This window comes from Camellia sinensis, chromosome 7 (genome assembly GCF_055761805.1).
Source record: "Camellia sinensis isolate YWXY chromosome 7, ASM5576180v1, whole genome shotgun sequence".
In the NCBI taxonomy this organism is placed as follows: domain Eukaryota; kingdom Viridiplantae; phylum Streptophyta; class Magnoliopsida; order Ericales; family Theaceae; genus Camellia; species Camellia sinensis.
The window spans coordinates 33,169,115-33,174,074 of record NC_138967.1 but is presented as its reverse complement, the minus strand read 5'-3'; positions in this window follow the sequence as shown (position 1 = coordinate 33,174,074).

Sequence of the window (4,960 nt, the reverse complement as noted above, 5' to 3'; positions counted from 1 at the left end):
GTCAAGTAAGTAAGAAATTGTGAAAAATGATAAGAGATAGTGAGAATTTGGCCAAAACCCATCTATTGGATTTTTGTTTGGTAAAAAGTACAGGTCAATTTATTTTGCTTTATAAACCTCTAAGGAGGAGGCGTATAATTGAGTAAAGATAAAGTAAAATAATTTTTTTTTTCTTGGACAATGTTGTCAGAGTAACATGTTAATGTCAAATAGAATAACATATTACTGTTTATATCCATTTTGATGGTAATAATAATAATTATTATTATTTTTTAAGAATTTCATAGTCAACATCGATCTTATTTGATAGATCTTGATGAGAAAATTCTAAAAATACTAATTTTATTAAAAATTGACATTTAGATAAAAAAAAGTTACATTATTTTAAAATTTAATATTTTGGTAATAGTGATATGTGTTAAACTTTTTAAGGAAAACTTTTTGTGCTTATCCTTAATGTATTAAAGTTTTATTATGATGGGGCTTTGACCAAATCTCCCTATGAAAAAACATAGCTTATTAATATAAAAGGTTATTTTGGTAAAATGAAATACAATATTTTTTTTTTATTTTCTCTTATTTACTCTATCCAAACAAAATAGGTAAGAAATCACATTTTCTTTTCTTTCATTCATTCAAACATAATGGTAAAAAATAATAATCATTTATTTCTCACCTCACAATCCAAACTAAGTTTCAAGTTATTGTGTCATGTATGGATTGTTTTGAGAATTGATTTTTTTAGTATTTTTTTAAATTTTTACGAAAAGACGTATAAAAATAAAAAAAATAATTAAATTTTTTGTAGTGACTTTTTGGTTAAAATTGCGATTTCTCAAAATAGGCCGTAACCTCACCCTTAATGCCAAGTGATTATTTGATAATTTTAGTAGGGGTGTAACTCAGTCGGGTTTGAACAGGTTGAGAGGTTATCCAAGTCCAATCCAAATTGTTTTAAGAGCTACCTAGGCCAGCCCAAATCCAAATTGTAACCAGAGATTATTTGTTCAAGCTCAACTAGAGTTAAACCTGAATTACCTGAATTGCACATAAATTTTAATTTTTTCCTTCTTTTTTTAATGCAGCTAAGTTAATTAATTTGTTAAAATTAAACTATTTATATATATATATATATGTTGATATAAAATCATTAATAACATCAAAACAAATAATTTATATAATGTAAGAGAAATGCTGCTATGATGATCTTTACAATTTATTAGTGAAAAAAAAAATAAGTAAAATAATGTATCGTGTTACTTGTGTATATAATATATATTTAATATGGTCTAACAATTTAAATTGCTTTAATATCATTTAATAACTAATAATTTTTATATATATTTAATATATATATAATTCAAGTTTCGAGTTATTCAGAGTATTTGATAGCTTTTTCCAAAACTATTTTGGCTTTTGAATTTTCACTTTAACCCATACTAAATTTAAAAATATTTTGCCCATGTCCTTAAAAATTTCGAGTTGGACTCGGTTACTTAAATTGAGTCTATCCAAGTTCTACCACTAGGTTTTAGTATATTCTTCCACATTATTTATCACTTAACATTTTTTTAAATTGTCTTCCAAAGTTTTAACAAAAAATATTGAGCCTCACAATTTTAATCAATAAATGCTCGTTTGGAATTTATTTATTTTTCTTACTTTTTAATTTTTTATAAAAAGATATTAAAAAAAATTAGGAAGTGATGTGATAATTTGTACAACATTTTACTTTTTGACTTGTCCCCAAACCACCCTAAATATTAAGAGCTCATTTGACAACACCATGAACAAACTATTTATTAATTTATTTCTATCACATTAGTTTTATATTTTTTTATATATCCTTTTATAATAAATAAAAAAGACAATTTATAATGCCTCTGTTTGGGAAGTGGGTTGACTTTTTGGCTATTTTAGCCTGGGGCTAAAAAGTCTGGTTTGGAAATGACTTTTTACCTTCCGTTTGGGAAATAGGTTAGCTTTTTGGCTTTTTAACTTTTTTGACTATTTGAGTTTGGGCTCAAAAGTTTGGTTTGGGAAGGGTTTTTTGACTTTTTGGCTTTTTAAACTTTTTTTTGTGAGAGAAGAGTGTAATAATTATGGGTTAGATGTGATGTTTTGTCTGTTGTGGCTCAAATAGCTTATTCTGTCTTTTGAGGCTCAAAGAGCCAAAATAGCCCAAATAAGCTTTTCCCAAACGACACCTTAATTTTTTGGTTTTTTTTGACTTTTTTTGTGAGGGGAGTGTAATGATTATGAGTTTAATTTGATATTTTATTTTTTGTAGCTAAAATAATCTATTTTATTTTTTGTGACTATTTTAACCCCTAACCCACCAAAACTAACTTCCCAAACTATGCCATGTCATATCCAAAATAATCTTAAGCTAAGCATGATGTGAATTTGTCATAACAACGCTATAAACACAAACTTATGAACTCATAATTTACCTAGAAAAAAAAATTGCTAGTCAATTTTATTTTATTTATAAATTTTACATTTTATTAATTTTATTTTTAACATACAAATTGAGAGGGTAATTTTTGGGAAAAATTGGGCCGAACTGAGAGTTGGGCATTAAGGCCCAAAACGCGTAGGACTGCGTAAAAAGGCTGTACTGAATACTCCGACCTAGAGGGCAAGGTTATTCCGGCCTTGGGGAGACAAAGTTACTTCGGCCCAAGGAGATGAGTTTATTCCGGCTCAAGAAGAGATAGTAGCTTCGGCCCAAGGAAGAGTAAGGCTACTCCGATCCAGAGACAGCTCGGAGTAGGTCCGGTCTTAGAGTTAGTCCGGTCGCAGTATGTTCTGGGAGGACCGATTTCAGAGTTAGTCCGGACATGACACAATCTGGTTAGGTCGGTCAAAACTTGTTACTTGGAAGTCTGATCTAAGCACACCAAGGCTGAACATGGACAGCCGAAGTAATGAGTTAAAGGAAAAGACCGAGCTAAGGATAGTTCGGCCTTCTCTGTGGCTCAGCATAGCCCGTGTTATTTCGGCCATGTGGTAGTTCGGCCATGAAGAAAACCATCCCACTTGGTTTAAGCAGTGGGGAGGGTGTAAAAGGATAAGCATTATCCTTAGGAGAATGAATCCTAGGAGGACTCTGCATGGAGAAGTACAAGTCCTACTAGGATTGTGCCACGGGAAACTTATAAAAGCCTACAAACATCACCTTGGAGGAGGTAATTGAACACAATCTTTCTGAGAACTTAGAGCTTTGTCTATTTGTCAAGTTTTCTGACTTAGGCATCGGAGAGGTTTCCGGCACACACCCGCCGGCTAGCTCACGTTTGTGTTTTCAGGTGACAAAGCGACGTCGTACGGAGGAGCGTGGACTTGGTCAACAGGATTATACGAGGAGAATTATTTCCTCCCCGTACAATTGGCGCCGTCTGTGGGAAGAACAGACAAGAACAAAAACCTCTTGACTAAGCTTCTCCTTTTCTCATTCAATGGCACACATTGAAGACTTGCCGCAGTCCGCCGTCGACGGACTAACTCCAGAAGGGGGCGCAAGGCGTGAAGGATTACCTGCTGTCCCTCCCATGGCAGATCTGGAGCCCCAACAATATAACTCCAGGAGGAGTGGCAGGGGAAGGCGGAATAACAGCCCTCGTCACTCTCAAAGTCCCGACAGGCAAATGAGGAGGATTGATCCTCAAGCCCTGGAAGATCGCGTAAAGGAACAGGATGAACTAATTCGAAGGATGGCGGCGGACATGGAGGCTTTAAAACGTCAGATGAAGACTAAAGATGTGGCGACAGGAGAGGGGCGCAAGCATAAGACGCCCCCTCGCCACTCAGAGAATCGTAGTAGGAATACTACGCCCTCCCAAGGAGAGAGCAGAAGCCTCAGGACAGGCGACACTCACTCCTTATCTTCAAGAACTCGTCACTCCAGGTCTGAGAGGACGAGATCCGAAAGATCATACACTGAAGGAAGCACGTATTGGCCTTCACATTCACACCAAACCAGATCCAGACAAACCGAGCTACCCAGGTCATCCGACTTACGAACCGTGCTAGAAGAAAAAGCACGATGCAAGGAGGATGCCAGGGCAAGAGATCCACACCGAGTTTCGGCCTTACAACGGTTGGCTCCTCGGACGCATGGAAGCGTCGAGGTTGGAATGTCAATATCGCGACCGGCCTACGAACCAGCGGACAAGGCATTAGCAAGACTACAGACTTCGCCGTTTGTCCCGGCGATCGAAAACGCACCCCTACCATCAGGCTTCCTTCAGCCGAAATTCAATACATATGAAGGGAAGACGGACCCGTATTCACACTTGAGCCACTTTCGCCAAGTCATGGCTGTGTACAGGCGAAACGAGGCCTTAATGTGCATACTCTTCCCATCAAGTCTGGGCGACCTAGGCTTGACTTGGTTTGAAAAACTCCCAGAGGGCAGCATAGCCTCCTGGGCCCAATTGGCAGAAGCGTTCGTAACAAGGTTTCGGACAAATACTAAAACACCGGTGGAGATAGACCAGTTACTCTCCATCGACGTGGGTGAAAAAGAGACCCTCAGATCTTACAACAGTCGCTACTGGGAGACATTCAACCAGATTGGAGACTGCCCCACCAATCTGGCCATTGCGCAATATAAAAGAGGCCTACAAGTAGGAAACCGATTAAGGGACTCGATCACCATGACGCCACCCCTCACCATGGAGGCCCTGATGGAAAGAGTGCATCAGCACATCAGGGTAGAAGAGGATGGCGCGCGTGCTAAAGCAAAAACAAGTACGACCGCAGCACCAGAAAAGAAAACCCCTGCCAAGGTCAACACGGTCGACCGAAGTAACAAAAACGAGCGTGGCAGACGAGATAACGGAGAAGACCCAGACAAAAGATGGTTGAGAATCCGCACTGCCATAACCACGGTGTTCAAAAAACCAATATATCGAATTTTGAGCGAAATCAAAGACAAGCCTTTCGTCAAGTGGCC